We start from the raw sequence: 21,284 nt of genomic DNA on the forward strand, positions 1-21,284 counted from the left end.
GTCCAGCATAGAAACCCAAAAGCATGTCTTGAGAACCTCAGGGCTCCTAAGCACTGCAGGAGCAGTGGTAAGGAAGTTCATCCATGCTGCTGTTAAAGAAATGGCCCTGTCTTTATCTTGGTTGCAGCTACACATCTATTAAGTATAGATCTTGTGGGCTAGCTGTCTCTTCTTCCAGATCTTTCCTCTGAAGCAGGTCTAGCCACAGGAGGGACAACAGCCCTGTGGGGGAAAGCCTATCCGACTTTACTCTGGTCCCTCAAGAGAGGTGGTGTGTTCCTGCAACCCCTCAGAGCTTCTGGGGTGTCCTACAGCCCCTAAACAGGGGTGGTGGGAATGGCAGGGCGGTCCCTGATAAACCCTGGGATGCTGAGGCTTCCAAGACCCACAGGCTCTGGGCAGCCAATGAAACTGTTGATGGTAACCAATGGACCCTGCGTGGTGGCCTCCACCCAGGACCCTCCCTGAGCCCACATTCAGCCCACTCCTGGCTCAGCCCCAGGATGCCAGCTGCCTGGTTGCTCTGCAGCTGTCAGTCAGCCCTGCCTTGCCCTGCAGCACCCGGGCAGTGGGTCCAATCACCTCCATGACCAAGACAGCACCTCAACATCCGTGCCAGGCTTCTTTGTATCAGAAGTGAGGTTAGTGTCAGGGACAGACCTCAGGGAGAAGCAGAGAAAACACTGTTCTGCAAAGCTCCCCCACCCCGTCTGCTGTGGATCTGTGTGTCCATCTCTGGATGGACAAGTGAGACTTGCCATAACCCCCACCCTTCCTATACATTTACTACTCTGCTTTGCTGAGAGAGGCTTGTAGTCCTGCAGGGACCTGTGGTGGATGCCTTTTGAGACAGGCAGGCTGACACGGTGAGTGTCGACACGGAAAATCGATCTCTGCCTGAGCCCAGCCCCAGTGAAGTGGTTGTTTGTTTCAGGACTAGGTTCAATTTCTTTGGTCTCAGACAAGAAGATGGGGTAAAGCTCTGCCTATGGGAGCCCATCAGCATGGCTCAGCTCAAAAATACCTTAATGTCTCATGATCAAAGTCTCTGATGTGCTGTGACTCTTCATTAACATAACATTATGACTTTTGGACAAAGATTTTCCTGGTGAGGGAAGAGGAGGTAGAGATAATCATGAGCGGTCTTTACTGGAGTGAATGAGTTATCCCAGCTGCAAGGCAGCAGACCCAAGAGTAGACAAGACCTTTCAGTAAACCATAGCTGAAGGAGGCACTATGACCTAAAACCAAAGGAAATGATGCATCAGGGTGCTCTGTAGGAGCTTGATTGCCTAGGACAAGGAGGGAGATGGGACTCTAGGTGTTGGGGAGTAGACAGTCCAACAGGAGATTGCAGTTCAGAGGCAAGCTTGCTTTATGAACCCAGAGCAGCCCATATCTCCTGTGCAGAGAGTAAGCAGAACCCCTCCACGTGATGTTGAACAATCTTCTAGCAGTTGAGAAATGCATTTTTATTGTGGCAGAACGCCTGTGTATCAACACCTTCCTCCATCGCTCGTTCAAGGAATTCGGTTTCTCACCAAGTCCTCCCTGAAATATCTGGTGCAGGCGAGGGAGGACAGCTTGTTAAAATTCCTTTGCTGTATAATTTCTTTCAGTGGATCCTTCCCTGAAGAGCTTCTAATGAGACTGACCTTTATTAGCTAATTAGGCTCATTGAAATGGCACTATCACATTTAGTGGGTTTTTTCCTTCAGTGCATATTCCACATTAAGTTCTCGTCATTAGGCAGGTTGGAAGGGGACTTGTAACCATGTGTGGAGGTCAGCAGTGCAGAGTCCACCCTTCCTTCCAGCCCCAGCTGCTGAAATTGGCAGGGGAGCTGGGCCACATGCTGCCAAGCAACGGCGTTGACTGTGCTGGGATAGCATTGACTTAATTCTGTACCTATTTTTAGAGCATTGTATGCTTACGTATGTGCTAAATAATTGCTATAAACCAGAGGCTGACCCAGAGTTCACAAATATGGACTCTACTCTTGAATTCAGCACTAACAGTGTGGTGTAGCAAAACCATCCCATTACAAGAGCAGTCCAGCCTGGGCTGTCCTGCTCAAACAATGAACAGACAAAGGTCTGAAGGTTCCTGCAGACATTGAAGTCTCTTCAAATTGTTGTTCTCAATCCGGCTGCCCCATGGGAAAGGCCCCAGGATGGTCATGATGCACACTGCTGCCGATCTTTGGTGGCTCTACCAGCAGGCTCCTTCCTGGTATCACCCATCTTTCACGATATCTGGAGATGGAAGTGGCACAGGGAGCAGGGCAGCAGCACATGGTACTGGTGAGCTGGGAAAGCAGTAAAACCACAAGATAACCTCAGCTGTCAGTACCTGATTCCTCCATCACCCTCTTCCACTTTAACTGGGATCATCAGTGGGGTAACTACTGTACTACAAACCTTTACGGGGGGCAAAAAATTACAGCATCCACAAGATGAAACCAACTCCCCATCTACCTGCCAGTTTTAGAAAGGATTTCCTACAGGTTTACTCCACGCTGAGGAAAAAAACAAACACACTGCAAGGTAAAAGTTCCTTTTGGTCGTCATTGTTGACTGAAGTCTTTTGATGCTGGTATTGTTTTCCTAGTTTCTTAAGGACTTGTTGGTTTCCTAAGGACCATTGAATCAGTTTTATAATCTCAAAGCAGAGATTATGGAAGATCTTGCTGTTGAGAAGTTTGAAATGTGCTGCAGGGAAAGTCACAGGAACATGTGGCTGAGCTCCTCCTAACGATGAATGGGATGCTTTCTGATGCTCAAAGCTCAGCCCCAGTAAATTGGTTAACGCTTCAGCCAGCCACCAAAGCACAGTATGTTTAATTTAGGGGTGTTGTAATCCTCTTGCCTTGTATACTTGACTATCTTTTTTTTCATATAAGGACAGCTTATAACAATCAAATTTAATAGGAAAGTTTTCCAATAAAGCAAAGCCATTAAAGAGGAAATTACAGTAATGTAAAAAAAAACCCCTTAGTAAATGGCTTGTACTTAATAGTAAGTGCCTCTGCTGTAACATACACATTAAGTGAATCTTAAGGGAATTAATGTAATTCTCCAAGGTTTCGGGTTTTTTTTTTTTCTTTTGTGCAAAAGCAAACTGTGTGTCATTAACGTTTTATTTGCATAGAATTTCCATACAGCTTCAATCTCTTCTTGTTATCTTGTGTGCTGTGGGTGAGACTTGGTGTGGCTTCATCAGCCTACTTCCCTCCCTCCACCCCCACCCCGAGCTTGAGCAGCAGGACTGGCACCATCCCCTTTGAAAAGGGGTGCCAGGGGAAGCTGCTGCCAGTTTTGCAGCTTGTCCATTCTCCCCACGTGCAGCTTCTGAACCTCTTTGCCAGTCTCTCCTGTTTAGGGGGCTCGGTGTTTTGTGACTTGGCATACAACGCTTGCCCACTGTGAGAGATCAGTGAGGTTTATATGTATTACCATAGTGAAGAAATTAATAAATTTAGCTCCCAACCTGCTTTCTCTAGGACTTTTGCATTGCTAATGTGCTTCCCCCTCTCTGCTGGTGTCTGCTCGTCACCTCCAGAGCAGTGTGGTAAGTGGGATAAGGATAGAACAGCTGAGCCTCCTATCAGCTCGTGGCAGGCAGCAGAAAATCCAGGGTATTCTGGTGAGATGCCTTGTAGCACGGTCAAATTACTGTGAGTAACCCTGGTAGTGTGCAGCTTGTGCAATGAAGTTACTAGAGAGATACTGTGAGATTTCTTTATTAGACCGATTGCTATGATTTCCCCAGGACTGGAAGCACTCATGGAACCTTTCCCTGGGATTTCCTTGCTTAGCAGCTGTACTTTTTGGAAAGGCAACAGAAAGCCTTGTGTGCATGAAAAAGGATTGAAAGCATCACAAGTCTGACAATAAATCCAGACCTATTCAGAGCGCGACCCAATAACTGCAGAAACCACAAAGAATTCCAAAAAACCCCAACAGAGTTCTCCCCACTGACATGAGGGAATTACAGCCTGTGCCAGAGCCAGAGGCTAATGCAGGTTCCTGGCAGGGCTGAGCTGTGGTGAGCAGCTTTAGAGCATTTTACTTACTTAAACCAGGGAATCATTTCATATTTTCAGGTGTTCTCCCCCCAGGATCGGAGAGGGATGGATTAAGGTGTGACACCGTGCCCTTGGAACCACATCCCCATTCTGAGAGCGAGATTATTTGCTCTGGATTAAATCGACTCCAAGACATCCTGCTGGCTCTCCCTTCTGCAGCCAGGAGAGCTGGGCATTATCACACAGAGATGTCCCCATGCACACGCTTGGCTCTGCAGGACCAGCAGCTGCCACAGCTCCATTGCAGGGACTAGATCACCCTGACTGATGTGCCATCACTTGGGAGCCCCCAGAAATGTTTAGAATGTGGGTTACTTTTATCCTCTTTTCAGAGTTAGTACAAAACTCCTTGATGCAAGTGTCTGAATGCTGATATACATTTATAATTTACTGTCCACCTTTGCACTTACCAGACAGGTGGAAGACATCCTCTTATTAAAGTAGTGATCTGAAAGATTTTCCTTTCAGGTCAAGAAAGCTGATGGAAACAATACTTCCTAAAAATCCAGACATGGTGGTATACGCTGTCTATCATAATTTATGTCTATCATAATTTACTTGTCGTAATTCCAACTGACTGCTCTAGTAAAAGAAGTCATTGCCCTCTAACTCAGTTAACTCAAGTAAGTATCTTTTTTTTTCTTCCATGTTCTTTTGGTGACAAACACTCTGCTGTGGTTTTAATAGAATACAAATGAGATCTACAGTGTAAGTTATTACCCATTCCACAGCTCATCTTGCTGCTGGTTTATTTGTGTCACCAAAATCTTAAAGCACTTTCCTGAATATGGTTATTTGGTATAACTTCTTAATAAAGATACCAGAAGGCAGTTACAGGGATGCCATTCACCACAGCTCAGGGGTACCACACATCTTTTTATTATTAGGAAGTACCCTGTACCCAAGCAATGTTGGCAATGATGGGCACTGCTGATTTCTTGAATGCGAGCTAGGTCATCCACAGTGTTGTCCCATTGACTTTGTAGCTACAGTGGGGTTCCCTGTAGGAACAAGGGATGATCCCTTATGAAACTATGCACTATCAGCAGATGTTTCTCCTGCATGGAAAATTCTCTGTGAGGGTCTTCTGTGATCCACAGCTACCAGATTATTGCTAAATATTGCATGGAAAAGAAGGAATTGGAGCAGAGCATCAGGTTAAGGGACACTTGTAGGAAGAGTTGACAGTATTTCTGTTGCGATTTGCATTGCTTGTGTCACTGCAATAACTCCCACTTGAGTGTATGTACATTTTGGAGGTGATAGCCTTTATTCTTGCTCCCTTCTTCGTTGCTCCTTCACAAAGTCTGTTTGCACTGAGCCCCAAAATAGATATAGCTTCTGACTGCAAGGTGTCAGCAGAGCTTTTGCTGCTCCTTGTAGACAGAGTGAGATGTGCACGTGGCTCCATCTGAACATAGATCCCGGGACACAACACAACCAAGCTCTGTAGAGATCTTGGACTTCACACTAGCATTCATCTTCCCAACCTTACAGTTCTGTTCTTGTCTCTTTTGTATAGTTATTTGCTTTGTTTATTTATTTATTGATATGAGTGTTCCTGATTTTGTTGTGATCTTAAAAATCCCTAGGCTTTGGACTTAAGTTAGTATTTCAGGTTAGTATATTTGCTGTCTTTTATTCTTCTAATCTTTCTGGATTCATTTGGACAACTGTATTTCACGGGCATGTGTTGAAGGGGTGGTGAAGGGTGAATACCAGACATTCTACATCAAACAATTGCAGTATTTTCGCACTGTTTGGATAAAAGCTGTAGAAAGCACCAGGGATTTGTTCTGAGAATTGTGACTAGCCATTTCCAAGACACATAGTTATATGGGTTTGACATGCCTGAAATTCTTTTGAAACTCATTTGAAATCTGTTCTGGTTTTGAGGTCAAACTGTAAATCAGCCTCTCAGTCATTCAGTGAAGTGTTGGAAGAGCACTTCAACAATCTGAGGCAAAATACAAAGCTTTGAACTAGCTAATAAAACCTGTTATGCCACTGGGTTTTGTCACTGTAGTTATTATGTAGGTTGTCTGACTAAGCAACGGGGTCTGTGCTCCCTTGGGAGTCAAGATCCAGGTCTTGAATTTTGGTTTCACCTAGAGGAAAGCTTGAAACTCTCTAACCAGACATGTCACATTAACGTCAGGCATACAGTTTCCAAGGTCTGATCTTGTTTAATTAGGGTGATTTGGTATTTGCTATCTACCTGCAGTATTTGGCTACAACTCTAGTTGCAAAGAAAATGACCCTGCCCTGGGGGCAGAGGATTCTGGTGGCAGTGCTGGCTGGTGCAGCATCACCATGGGGCCACTCTTTTGCTGTGGGACCACTGGACCACCACAGTCCTTTTTGGCAGCACCTCTGGGACAGATGCCAGCACTGGGGCTGACCAGGCAACAACATGTGGCTGAGTTTCCTTTCTCCTTCATCATCTTTTTCATGCTGCAAAGGAAACCTGCCCCTAAAGGCCAAGGGTGTTTGATGTGCTGGTGGTGGCAGCAGAACTGAAAGCTGGACAGGACCTTTTGGATAAGCTACAGCAGATAAGCTGTCTTGTCAGACACATAAAGGAACATTAAAATTCTGCCTTTGTCCCATTTGCTACCAGCTGGGAAACAGAAGCAAACCTAAAAAACCACTGTGAATAGTTTTAATTAGGGAACCAATGCTTAACAGAAGTACAATGCAGAATAAAATATCTTTAGGTCACCTCAGCTCACAGGTGTTCCCAGATCTGGAAAAGGGTAGCTAGACTTTTTTCCCTCCAGATGTTGTGTAGCCATGCAATCCCAGAGGCCAGTTACCTTCTCCCAGCTCCCTGCCAGCAGGTTTGGACCTGTTTCCAGCACTGGCAGCTCTTAAATGTCAGGAACAAGTTCAGGAGGTGGTGGTGGGGAAATAGTTTGAGGGCAGCACGTACCTGCTCTGCTCATCCCTGCCCTGCTGTTTCATCCTACGTGTTGCCTCACTGTCGGATGGTGGCTTCTTACGTCTGTAGTGAACCTGCTTCAGAACAGACCCCACCAGCTTCGTGCCTCCGGCCAGCACTGCCTTCAGCTTTACCAAGTTCACCTGTGGTGGTTTTGCTGTTCAGATAATTCTCTGATGGGAGAGTCATCACTTTACAGATTCTCCTGTCTACCTCCTCTTCTTTTACTCTGTCTGTACATACCTATATGTATACATGTATATTTGCCCTCTTCAAGCGCTGCCGAGGGCAGCAGTAGAAGTTTACTCCTGTTTCAGCTGTAACTCACGCAGGCCAGTAAGTCCTGGCTGTGTTTCCTCCTAGAGTTGATGACCCACCACAGGCTTCACTCATTACAGATGCTGTTTATATCAAGCTGATTTGAACATGGGTTAAAAAAAACCCAAACAGACAAAACCTCCACATTATTTTCCTGCTCTTTACCAATCAGTATTAATATGCTCTGGTAAAATGATGTGGGAAGCCAGTACACTAAAGAATACTAAACAACACTAAATTGCCCCAAATTTAAAAGTGAACAGTGAAATAGATGTTGTTTTTCTCAGAAGAAAAACAATTTTTTGCAACATAAAGGGGAGGGGGGAAGAGGGAAGGAGAAGGAAAGAACACAGTTTTGTAGTGTAGAATTTGGGACCTTCAAAAGAAGGACAGTATCTCCTATTGTGCTGGGTGGACACTGGCAGATAACGACCTCAAGGCGTTAATTAACTGTGCTGAAAGTCCCTTCCATTATTTAGATCTTGGGTAGTGCATCTATTTTTTTCTGTCTCTGCATTAATGCCCAAATAGAAATGCCAGAGTCTGTGTGATCAGTCAGTTTGCTGAATGGTGTTATCTCATTCCACACTTAAGACTGTAGGGATGTGTTTTATTTAAATGGAGAATGCATTTTGTACTCTTTAAAAATCCCCTCTGTCAGTTAGTTCAAGTGTCTTGGCCAAAAGATAAATTGTCTTATGGTTGTCCCAGCGTTCCAGGACAGCTAGAAGGAAAAAGTGAGAGGACCCTGTTTTATCCAGTACCATGCTATTTTATTTGAAACACGTGGGTCTAGAAGGTTTGTTGAGTATAAATGTGACATGCTTTTCCCAGCTAGCATACGTCTATGTAGAGTGGCACTTTGATCTTTTTTGTTCCTGGGTTGGTGTTGCTCAAACTGTACACAAATGTGGTGTTGTCTTTGTCATATAATTTTTATACCTGCTTATAAAACACCCCGTTTTGAGCACACACATACCTACTCAGAGTTTGCCACTCAGTGGAGATGGAGGTTGTGTTATGCACTCATTTTGAACTCTCCTTGCCAAGACAAATGTCAGGGTAACATGAAAGCTGATGGAGAATCAGGAGAATTGGATATTAAAACTTTTTTCCATGGAATAGCTCCTGTCAAGTCACTTTGTTACCCTGTCACATAACACACCCCACAGCTGAAGCATGCGATCCACTTGCTATCCTTAGAATTGGTACACGCTCCCCTACGTGCTTTTAGCTCCACGGATCAGTCAGTCCTTACCATCAGCAGCTCACCCTGTGAGACCTTCCTACACTTTGTGACACACCACACCATGTTTAGCAAAAGGCTTGGTGTTTCTTCCAGATCACCATACACCCTTCTATGTACCCACCCCAAAACCACACTTCCTGGCCAGTGAATGGCTGGTTTTGATCATGTTGGTCCAGAGGGTTGTGACCTGCCTAAGAATTTATCTTCTGTGCTGTCAATACTGCATGCAATTTAACTCTTAAAATGTTGCTATTTCACTTATTATATTAAATAAAAACCTTAAGTTGACAGTAGCGTTGTCATGTCAGGAGCAGAGGGTCTACTTTTTTCATTCCCAAGTGCCATTACACATCCCTCTCTGCATGTGATATTTTTGTGTCGTATGAAAACGTGTTTCTTCAGTGATTTGTTATGGATATTTAAACCTGCCTGCATCTGATGAAGGCAGGTGGATAACTGGCACAGGACAACTGTGCCAAATTTCTGTTATTTGCTATTTTCGGAGTTACTGATTATAAAGTCAGACAGGAGGAGGGTGAGCTTGGACGACACTAGGTGCATCTGGAGATCTCCAAGGCTGCTGCTGGGATCAAGGAATCAAAGCCTGGTGTGGCATCAAAGATGATGAGAACACCCGCAGGCCTTCAGAAAGGAGGACGTGGGAGGGAAGTGACTATTTTGAAACAGGGTGGCAGCTCCGACTGTTCTGAGCGACACCACAGAGGACCAGGAGGGTTTGACAGTAAAATGGGCAAAGCTGCCTTCAACAGAGAACACAAGTGTTTGCACCAGGAGGGAAAAAAAGATGTTTCTCCACCAATTCGGACTAAAACAAGCTTCCCTTTATAAGCCTGTGCTAGTCACACAAACCAACCATCTCCAGTACTTTGTAACACTCTGCCATGCCCATGGGGAACACTTGTGGTTTGCCTTGCACATTCTGTTCAACTTGGATAATTGGTTGAGTAAACAGATGGCTGGGACCCTGTGTTGCTCAGAGTAATTGGAGGGTTGTGTCCTGGAACTTCTTGGTGGATGGGAGGAATTTTTTCCCTGCATATTTGTTCTGGTTTGTGTTTGTTGGTTTGGGTTGGGTTGGGCTTTATTTCACAGCAGCACGGGACTAGCAGTGCAGATGTGAGCCCTGGGTTGTTTCATGCCCCTATTCTATAGGCTGCTCCTGGGAAGTAGTCAGGTTGAGGCTCTTAGTTGAATATACTTAGTTGAATATACAGTTGAATATACAGGAAGGAAATAAACTTCCTCCTGCAGCTCTTGAGCTTTCATACCAGAGGCCATGCAGAGGGATGGCAACCTGATAATAACCCTTCATCAGAAGGGAGTGATGGAGAGAATCAGGATTGACGTGGTGAGTCCTGTGACCATTAATTAATAGACCAGGTGAGATAGACTTACAACCTCATTGCACGTGGTTGCAATTGCATCTGCATTGCACTTACAACCTCTTATTGGTCTGCCTTCCTGTAGTTGCCAGTGGTATTTCTTCAGCTTGGTTTCAAGTAAGTACACTGTGCAATTGCATGTGTTTAATTAAATCCAGAGGGCTAATTTGCTGCCTTGCAAGCTTTTCATCATTTGAGGGGGAAAAAGGGGATTCCCAGGCAAAGCTCACTTGCAAAGTAGAGGCCAAATCATGAAAAGAGCTTGATTTTAGTGCTCAGTTCTTGGGTGTCCTGATGGTCAGCAAAATGAACAGCCTTGCTAAGTGGATATTTAGGGTCCTAATTAGAGCTACAAAAGCTGTCATGCAGCGTCAGCACAAAATGCCAAGAGAGGAGCAGAAACCACATGTTTGATTTTGAATGATGGGGGCACCTCTCTTCATTCATGTTGCTCATCCAGTGGATCAGCTGCCTAGGAGGCTGGCCCCACTGTTATCCATAATATTCACCAAGTAAGTGAAATTCTCCTTCTGCAAGTTTTAGGCCAGGGATTTGCTGGTATGTCCAAGAGTGACAGGAGCACACCACAAACAGCTCTTTGGAACTGCTTTGCCCCTCTTTCTCCTCTCCATCTTCATTATTATGGCAGTGGCAGTTCATACCACCCCACTGTCCCCTTCCTGTAGCTCTGGTCTGTGCTAGCTCTGTGTTGTCAAAATGCCTGTGGGATCCTGGTGAGCAGATAAGGCTGCTAGAAGAGGTATACCTTATCTGTGAATCCCTATAGGACAGAAATATTCAGCACTGTCAGGACTTGAGTATATTTGGGCAGGCCCAGAGGCAGAAATCTGAGCAACCAGAGAGCTTTGCTGATGGGATATTAGGTGTCATGGGGGATTCAGCCAGCTCCAAAGTTAGGCAACAGCTGAAAAGAGGCTCTGAGGATTTGCATTTTGAATGAAGGAAAAATCTCTCTGTAGGTTTAGCCTGCCTAACTATGGAGGATGGGAGGCAATGGGGAGCCAGCATGATATTATATTAATTGTCTGAGCAAAGTGAAGCCTAAAATTCCCCTCAGTGCTCTTCTGTCTGTCAGAGTTCTTGTTCAATAACTGAGGAGTGTTTAATTTAGAAAGGCGTGTGACAAAGTCCTCCAAAATGCCCTGTGGGTGCATCCTCCCCTGGATCTCTGAGAACTGACTGACAGAAATGAACAGGGCTTCCCTTCATGACCCTCTATGACCCTGGGTCTGGATACAAGGTAAGCACTACATGTACTTGAAAATACATAACTCTGCAGCAAATTAATTCTGCTTTACAGAAACTTAGTTGCTTTCCTTTATTCCTCTGTCTTTCCAAGTAATTGTGTTATTGAACTGGGAGCATTTCTGGCACCAAGACTTTAAGGGCTAATAGAAAGATGGAGTGTGAAAGTCTGGATTCCTGCAGGAGATAACTGTGGAATAAAGTGCTATGTTGGGAACAGAGAATGGTGGAAAGAGCAACCAACAGTCTTCAGAGGATGGCAAAGAATGTGTATGTGAAAGATTCCTTCTTATGGAGGAACCCCAGTTGACTGAGGCCCAAAATTTAGATTTTATTAATTTTTTTATTAAAAAGGGGGCTAAAGCAGGTAAAGAATCTGTTAGTTCCCATTAGGCATACCCATGATTAGGACTGACTTCAGTGATTTGGACGAGGCTTGGCTTTGCAGTGCTAGAGGAGTAATGTGTCCAGCTGATTTGTCTGTTGGAGATGTGAGGACAGGCAGAGCAGTACGAGCAGCCCGAGAGGTCTAGGAGAGCTTGTTTTGTCTTGGTGGGAAGTGGTCCTGCCGCCGGACCGGCACCCTCCAGTTGCTGTGACCCTTGAGGATCTGTCCCTCACGCATGTATGTTGCCCTGGGAAAACGCCCTAATTGACAGCTGTCAGTCTCGGGGACCGCTTGTTGCTCAGCCGAGGTGTTCCACACACCAGACTCTCGGAGAGGCACAGCTTCTGTTAATCAGGTCCTGCCTGGGCACTGGTGTTGGGAACTTGAAACCAGCAAGGGCCCACATCCACATTTAAGGCAAAATATTTCTCCATCATGTTTGTCAGCAGGGATAAGAAAGCCAGCGAGGGTGGAAGCCGAGCCAGCAGGTTTCACTGCCCACACTGACAGCAGCTCCGTAAGACGCTGATAGGAACAGGGCCCAGCAACCAGGCTCTGTGTGAGTGAGGATACGCTGTGCCAAGCGTATCCTATGTATGGAAGATCTGCAGTTCTTCCATGCTCCTTTTTTTTTGTAGTTACAAAGTGTCAGAGGTCACTGTGCCCAGGTGGAGATGCTCTTCCAAGCTGGTAACTAGGAAAACTAGGACAATGACCCTTTGGCGTGCTGCTTGGAATGAACTGCATTGAAAACCATGATGTTCTTTCTAATGGGTTGCACATAATTTGATTTGGATTCTGGCATCTGAAGTGGCTGAGGTAGGTGAACCACATAGTGTACGCGTCCAAGATGAGGTTGGTGCTGGAAGGACATTACAGACGATGCTCAGTGCTGTGCTCCCTTGCTATCAAGCACCATAAAAAGAGCCCTCTGATTATCAGAAATGGGAAACAATGGCTGAAAATTATCAGAGCAGGTGGAAGCAACATAAATAGACCAGGAAAAGTCTAGATGCTGAGAGATGACTGCAAACTGAACATAGATCCCTTCCTGATAGCTCTTGACTGAAATCTTTCACCTGAAAGATTTCTGGAGCTTAATATTTATCCATAGAGTAAACAAAAACTAATGCCCAGATACAGCATGCATTCAAACCCAAAATTTGGGGGTTGCTTTCCTAGGTAAAAATCAGAACTGCTATGTCTTACCATCTGTATCAGTCAGTAGTCTCAGAAGCAGTGCTATTACTCTGCATATTCCTGAAATTTGATTGAAAAAACCTTAGGCATAAAGAAATGGAAAATGCTGAGCACTATCTACTTGGCTTCAGCAGGTACAGTATCTGCTTTAATTAATAATGAAGTATCTCTGCAGATCAAGAATAAAAATACAATTCCCACTATCAATCCTTACATTAAATTTTCAAATAATCTGTTCAATAGTAACTAAATATAGCCACAGCAAAATAAAGAAGAAGCATTTGTTTGTTTATACTCCCTCAGCCATGCAGGACATTATTCTGTGTGTTACATTAAAGATTTCCTTTCAAATTCACCTGCTTTGAAAGGCAGAGTTTCTCCTGACTGTGCAAGTCAGCAGAGAAAGTGGCTGTATTTTATCAAATTCAGCTGCACTTTTCTTGCTGAAGCATGTTCAAAAGCCAACAGATCTATTTTTGTGATTCATTGCAGTCCATTCTGCTGCTGTTCAGTTGAAGGAAGCTATTTTTGTAATTATTCAGTGGCAAATTTATCAATTTAGTTAGTAGTGAAAAAGCTCCAGACATCTCTCTGATGAAGGCTGATAAATGAATCCAGGAGAAAATTGTTCCTTTACAAAAAGGGAGTGAGCTGGCCTGGGAGAGGCTTGCACACAGCTCTCGCATAGCATTCCCTCCTCCCCCAAAAATGCTCTGCTTTGTAGCAAGAGAAGGACAGAGACTGTCTTTTGCATATGTTGCAGTTTTTGCATGTAAGCTATTTGGTATTGTATTAACCTATTGTATTTATTATGGTCTTTAAAAGGGAATCAAAATATTAGTCTGATGGTTTTAGCCAGTTCAAAGAAAAAAATCTGGACAAGGCTGAAAACTGTCCAAGAATATTCCTTCTGGCTACTCAAAGGAGATGGAGCTTTCCATTTTTTTAAAACATAGGAAATCTGCCTCTCATCAGACTTAGCTATGGTTGCCAAGTAGAGCAAAACCTAACCATCATCCTTGTGACTGGTCATCCTTGTGGGATGAACAACGTCTCCCTTCCAGGAAGGAGGAAACCAGTTACTGCACCAGTTCTCAAACTCAAGAGCAAGCAGCTGGTTGTCATTGTATTTAGCAAATAAGAAACCTTCCTTCTAGGGGTGTTAAACTGGAGAACAGGGGGGGAAACGTGGATAGGTTCACCTTTTGAGATGATGTGAGCTACAATGCTCCAGGCAACCTAGCGAGTGAGGGAAGCCGCGCCCTCTCATCATTAGAACTGTGCTGGGACTTCCACTGGGAAGGGGATACAGCTCTGGAGATTGCTCTAAGGATGGTGATAACTGGGCCCTGTTGGGATGGTGGCCTTGCTCTGGGATGGGATAGGTCAAGGCGCAGAGGTGGGGCACGCTGGCAGCACTGGATGGCAGTGTTATACAAGTTCAACCAGTTTTTCTTTCTTCCAGGTTTGGGAATGAAGACAAAGCATGCCATGCCTGTGACTGGAAATGTGTGCGTTTCAGAGGGGGCATCTGTAGGCCAGTGGTGTTAAACAGGGAAAGGAATTTGGCAGAAAATAAACCTCCTTGCACTCCAGCCTCTCCTCAGGTGTCGGAGGGGCTGGGAGTGGCCGGACTTAGATCCTGGGTGATTTCCAATTCAATACTGTCACTCTGGTTGAGTTCAATATACTGAACTGTCACAATTATGGGTGCACAAAAAGCATGAGGCACCTTCAGTCCAGTCATGCTCAGTGAACTCACATAGCCAGACCTGAGGAGTTGGTGACACTCAGTGAGAACTCTCACAGCTAGATTAATGAATGGTGCAGTTTACTGGGGCAATGGAGTGCAGGTACTTTTGGATTGCTGGTGATGTCTAAAAAAAGCACATGCAAAGTAGTGCAGCAACATAACCCAACATAAAACTACACATAGAAGGACATGAAACTACCCGAATGATACAGCAACATAAATCACTCTCTATGTAGAGACTTCAGAGTTTCCTTGGGTAACCATATCAATCTCACCCAAGGCATCCCAGTGGGGGGAGAGAGGCTCAGCCCGTTGACTAGTCCCAGAAGTCAGCAATGGTTTGTGACGGTGTATTCCTGACTTGTTTGTGATGGTATCTTCCCTAGCATCCCTCTGTTCTTAAGCTGGTTTTATGCTGGTTTTACCCATCAGGTGGAGCTTGAGTCACTCCAGCCATACATACCGTTGTTTATGATTGGTATAAACTTGCCTCACTTTGGGTTTAAAGGTGTAGACCAGCAGCAATTCGGAGCGCAGGATCAGTGAGGGGTGGTTGCACCTTGGAGGCAGGTAGCTTTTGGGATGGAGGTGTACTTTGGTATTACAATGAGATTATAGTGAGCTAAGTTCACCCAGAGGACATGGCTTTGACAGAAAATTAACAACTGCTGCCTCAGGGTCATGACTAGCAGCTTATCAGTATCATGGTACCACCTGGTTCCCATATATCACAGAGCCTGGTCACGGTGCCTCCATTGTGCTCCGCCCTCTGTGTCTCTTCTTTCAGGGTCCGTACATCAAGCTCCCCTGATACTACCAACCTCTCAGGCTGCCCAGGGAACTTCTGTGGAATGGATTCCTTGCATATCAGCCACGCTCCACCCTGGAAGTTTCTTCAATGCTGTACCTTCCCTTAAAAAGCGAATAGAAGTTTAATTTCTAAGTCACCTCCATCAATCTTTCCACTAAGTCCTATTGTGATGTACTTGTTGCTCTTCTGACCAGATTCTCTTCATGTCCTTGGTCTGTCCTGTCTGTCTTCTTGAGGGACTACTTTCCCATGCTTTCTTTCCTCCCTGCTCTCTTTCCCTTTTTCTTAGTGTGTACAAGAGCATTTCCCACGCCTCTTCTGAGCTGACTGGGCACTGAAAGGTCCCAGAGCTAATCAGCAAGCTTTGCCACTGCAAAAGCAACATAATAAAACCCCAACAACCGTAAACCCAACCAAAACAATGTCCCCTCCTTCCAGTTCTTTAGCGCTAGGCATAAAGGTCCAGGAGGGGAAGAGTGCGTTGGCACCAGCCCAGCATCTGTACATTTAATGTTAAGCCAGCTAGAGCCAAATACACTGCAGGGAAAACATACAGTTTGTGCAGCCGACAGTTTACTCCTGTTATGGAGTTTGCCTGTCACTGGTAATGGCACAGAGTAGCAGTTCCAGGGATGATAATAAGCCAGAGTAATGTGTGTGTAGTCCCAGTACCAATATATGCACCAGCACTGTTGCTGCAGAGACATGTGGAGCATACTTGTGGCAGGGAGACAGTGAGGCAGTAAAAGCAGCTTAATAGGTATCGTTGTGGCTCGGTTCCACCCGCTTGGATCCTGAGCTGGGATTTTTCTTCTGCTTTTCATCTCATTTCTCATTGTAATACCAGAGCCACGCTTTCATATAGCAAATATAATTACAGCAGAGTTACACTGTGTGACTCTGTTTCGCAATACCTATAATTACCCTTCAGTCATGTAGCTGGGAGGTTAGTTAATTCAGTGAACGAATTACTTATCAGTCTACTTTCTGAGTTACTAGCTCACGTTTTAATTGCAGTGGTACTTGTTGCACCTGCATCTGAGGGGTCACTGACAGTAATTTGTATTTCGTTAAGCTGGGCATTGAGCTCAGCCTGTTTCCCAGCATATGGTATTTGTGTGGCAGTAGAATGTCCGGTCAATTAAAAAAGTTATATCTATGTCCAGACTGGTAACACACAGGCAGGTAATCCTACCTGCAATCATTGCCCTACTGATGCTGGTGTGTACCCCAAAGAGTTTAAGAGGAGCAGTGGGGTTGGCTCGTGGTTTTATGCCCCTCCCTGGTTTATGTGCACTGCTTTGGAGATGATCCAGAGCTGCCTACATTTCAGATGACTGGGAAGGCTTGCAACGCATGGCAAATCCTTGGGATTGGATTGGGAGAAAAGTTACGAAGGGCATGGCTGTCCTTCCCACCCCTTGGGTAGAGGCATGGGTATCCTTCTGCTGGATTCAGCAGGGCTTGGCTTCCACTTAGGGATCGTGGCTTTGCATTCCCAATGGTGACGTTAGTTCACCATAACATTTTTGTGGTTTTAAATAAAAAGGTTTTGCCCACTTTAGTAGATTAGGAGGATCAGTCACGCTTCAAAGGGTTCCCAGGCTGAAGCCCTGTGGCCATTTGATGTTAGAAGGTGGCAGGAGGCAGCTCCCTGCTTCCTTCCTTCCTCTCCTCTCCTGCCTTTGTTCTTTATCCCCAGATAAAGTCGATGTCTGGAACCAGCAGCTGCAGCTCAGCCAGCACTCAAGGTCTGCCACACGGATCTCCTCAGCCAGCCTGGAGCGGCCGCAGCACCACCAGGCCAACGAGTCTCTCTTTGCTTGACTGTCTTCCCCCATGCTAAGGCTTCCTTCCAAAGCCTGGTGCACATCTCTACCCCCTTCCCTTGCTTTTCTTTCTTATCTCCCCATCCTCCCACCCCCAGCATCCTGAGCTGGATGTCCAGCACAGATCAGGAGAGGGTGGCTGTACACACCTGCACACAGCTGACACAGAAGCACAGAGCTGGCAGAAGTTGTTTGCACCTATTCCACCTCAAAAATCTCCGTTCCTTCTCCCTCAGATGCCTATAAATACTTTATTGATTTTTTTTTTCCAGGCAAAGAAAAAACAAAAATAAGGAGAAAAGGTGTAGAAGCCAAGTAGAAAGCAACAGAAAGACAGTGGAAGAGTTCTTTCCAGCTTTTATTCTTATTCTTCCCCCTTTGATACCTCCTTTTTCCTCCTTGTCTCCCTGTTTGTGTTCTTTCCATCCTTCTCTCTAGTACTTTTCAATTCCCACTTCCCAGTCTTCCATTCATATATCCATGCTCTTCTTTATAACCTAGCATTTTTCTCCTGAGGAATTATACTTCAAGTCCAGGCACAAACTGTCTCTGCACACCGTAGGAAATTGTCACTTGATTTATATTTCTTTGTGGGCTTGTGACTGTAGGATTTTCAGAGGATCTTGGGATACAGAATACATCTCTTTAAAAAGCATTGGGAACTCATCCCTTAAATCTCCCAGGACCCTGTCTGAATCTTTGGAGTGGCAATTGCAGTGAAAGGACCAGGGGAACATAAAGCACTTCAATTTGTCGTGCCAAAGGGCTTGGCTTCAAGTCTTGCCTTTCTGCTCAGTGGGTACGAGCTGCTGGAAGGACAGGTTGCCCTGGGGTGGAGGGAGGAGAATGGGGCAGTGATGGGACAGCCTTAGCCAGCTTGAAAACTGTCTTTGTATGTGGACAAAAATTAAGGTAATTATATCTCTTTTAATAAGAGGCTGTTTGTGTGTTTTTGCTGGTTTATGTATCTGGAATGAAACTGCAGGCAAGCGCCTGCCAAGTCTATCCCTGGAAGTATTTCTGAAACTGTCATCCGCAGGCCCTGAATACCAGAGGCTGTTTCATCTCTCTCCCACTCTCTTTCTCTCTCCAAGCCCCCACCTCCCACTCTCTGGCCTGTTTTTTGTAGGGAAAAGAGTTTGGCTTTTTATTGCCATGTAAAGAATTAGTATATCACTGTTCTGATCCCATTTGTTGTGACCGCCAGTCCAGCTGACCTTTGGCTCTCTGATGTGGTGAGACAGATGGATTTTGGGAATATTCCGTAGCCATCAAACATTGACTCAGATATCCCTACATCTAACTGTGTTATTTTAAATATTTCAGCACAGAATTGGGTAATTTCTTATTCTATCTGAATTAATTTATCTATCTTTCATTCTTTATTAAATTACAATTTGTGTATTGTCAACTTCTGAATTTCTAGGTGAATCTAATAGCTGTGAATCTTGGGGTCATAATGGCTACAATGCAAAAAATTCGAGTTAATGGTCTTTCTGAGGAAGTTGTTCCCATAAATATAAACATTAGTTACATTTTGAAGGGCTATTAAAACCAAGGTAGAAGGAAATACAGGGCTGCCTAAATTATCGGTGCTGCTTTTAATGGGGAAGCCCGAAACCACTAGTGACTTTGCTGCTCCCCCCTCTGGAGATCGTCTAGTCCAACCCCCAACAGTCACCAACTCTGCATTTCCTCGCCCAGCTTTCACACGCTGCCACAGTTGCCTCTCAGCTGCTGCGTTTCTTTGGGTCAGGGGCTGGTCTTTGCTTCAGTTGAAGCTGTGTTAGGATGCTCATTTTTTTAATCAGGTTATTTCATGGAAATCCTGGGTGCTTAACAGGTTTTTTTCTGCTGCTCTGTGGCTTAAAGTGCATTCTTGCACTTTAAGATGGAAATGTATTCGGGATGAATGATGTCTGCAGGATGAGAATGCAGCAAGTTCTCATCCTTAGTTTACTATGACAATGTACTATTGATACAGCTCCTTTAGCAAGCAAAAAACAAATGATGTTAGTTTCTTCCAGCTCAAAGTTTTGCAAAATGTCAAAGTGGTGCTGAGTCTAGAGCAAGGGTAAGAGTGATGTAAACTCCCAGCCTGCCTGCTGGATGGGAGGATGGTGAGACAGCTTGTGCAAGGTCCTGTAAGAAACCTCAACCTTGGGAAAAGAAAAGCCAGTCTTTTGGGTCCAACTACTCTCCCTGAGAGCCCCATTTTAGCACTGGAATAGGCTAACCAGGGAGGTTGTGGAGTCTCCTTCTCTGGAGATATTCCAGACCTGTCTGGACCCCTCCCTGTGCGACCTGTCCTAGGGACCCTGCTTTGGCAGGGGGGTTGGACCTGATGAGCTCTGGAGGTCCCTTCCAACCCCTGTGATCCTATGATTGTGTTTGGTTGTCAAAAAGTGAGCAGAGCAACAATACCCATGTATTCCAATTCTTACTGCCTCTAGTAGAGTGACAAGAATGAAGCTCAGAGATGTAACATCTAATACAGGTGATGTTTAATTGATCTCCAAATATAGCCAGAGGAAAGGTAAGCAGGCCTGTCCCTGTACATCCTAAAGTACATTAGAAAATGGATCATTATTTCTGATGGGTTTATATTTAGCCTTTTTGGAGGTGACTGGGGGGACCTTGAAAGGAAAAGAGGGATAGGGTTTTCTTCTTCCCAGTCACTGAAGTACTAAAGAAATATTCCCACCCATTATGAAAGGGAAGTGTGAAACATTCTTTTAAAAATTCCTTTTCCCACAAGTCTGGCACAGCATGGGATGCCAAAGTTTTATCCTAAGACACGTCCTTCTGTGACATGCCAAGCTGGAATGCTTGTCATGTCAAGGATGGAAAACATCTTTTCCTGTTGAGATACAAAGCAGGGAAGTAGCAGCTTTTCTGGGAATGGTTGCCTTCCCCCATGACCCAAATGTTTAATGGCAAGTCCTTCAGTGTGTTCCTGCAATTAACAATAATTCAAAAGCCATCCCTTGAGACAAGACAACCCCCGTGCCTGCTTGCAGTGTTCAGGACACAGCGATTCAGTTTCTGTAGTGGATGCAAGCTCATGCCACCAGCCACAAACACACACCCTGCAGTTTGGCAGGAGGAGCTGCTGATGTTCCCCATTAGGTCAGGAAATGTGTGGGGTTTGCCAGCCTCTGCAAGGTAAGTGCTGTTTTGGCGGATGTCCCAGGGCTGTGGCATCACCAGAGGAGCTGCAAGCAGGGCAAGGAGTTGACGTGGCACTGCTGCTCCCAGCTCTGAAGTCCCTTTTTCTTGTGGCCCTGTCTTAGTTTCTCCCGGGGGCTGGGAAGCCAGGAATTGGGAGCCAGAGAAAAAATCACGTTCTGAAAGAGCTTTGGAATACGAACTAAGAGAAAATATACAGCCACTGCTCCTAGGAAAGTGAAGAATAGCAAATACAGCTGCCTCTGGAAAAATACCTCATCCTCTCCCAGGATACAGCCCTCGCTGCTGGCTACCCAGCAGAAAAGAATCCATGAAACACAGAAAACAGGTAATAAAATAATTTGGGGAATGGCATGATTTCTGTGTGAGAACAGAGGGAGAAGGCAAAGCCCGTGTGTTTTACCCAGAAGAGGAGTTGCAGTGTGTGTGGTTTGCACAATGCAAAGTAATAGAGAGACAAAACGTGCAGCTGCCACAGGAGCTTCCTGCGTGCAGTGACAGGAGAGTGGCTGAAAGAAAAGGGAAGACAACAAATGGGAAAAAGAAAAAGAGAGGGGAGTACTTTTATCCATTTCATAACTAACCCACGGAAATTGTTGCTGTGAGCTCATCTTCAGGAGGTTTGCAGAATTTAAGACCGGCAATCACTTAGTCCCAGTTGCTTTCCTTGGGGCAGTTAAGTAACTGCATGACAACAAATGATGCTGTGACAAGCAAGGTTGTATCAAGATCCATCCTCCTTGCAAGCCTTGGAAAGTGTTATTAAACAGTGTTGGGTGATATGAAGACTGCTGAAAGATTTTTCCTTCTCTTGTTATCACAGGATATCAGGAGTTTGGGAGGCTTCAGG

The sequence above is a fragment of the Gallinula chloropus genome, assembly GCF_964237585.1.
Source record: "Gallinula chloropus genome assembly, chromosome: 4".
Classification (NCBI taxonomy): Eukaryota; Metazoa; Chordata; class Aves; order Gruiformes; family Rallidae; genus Gallinula; species Gallinula chloropus.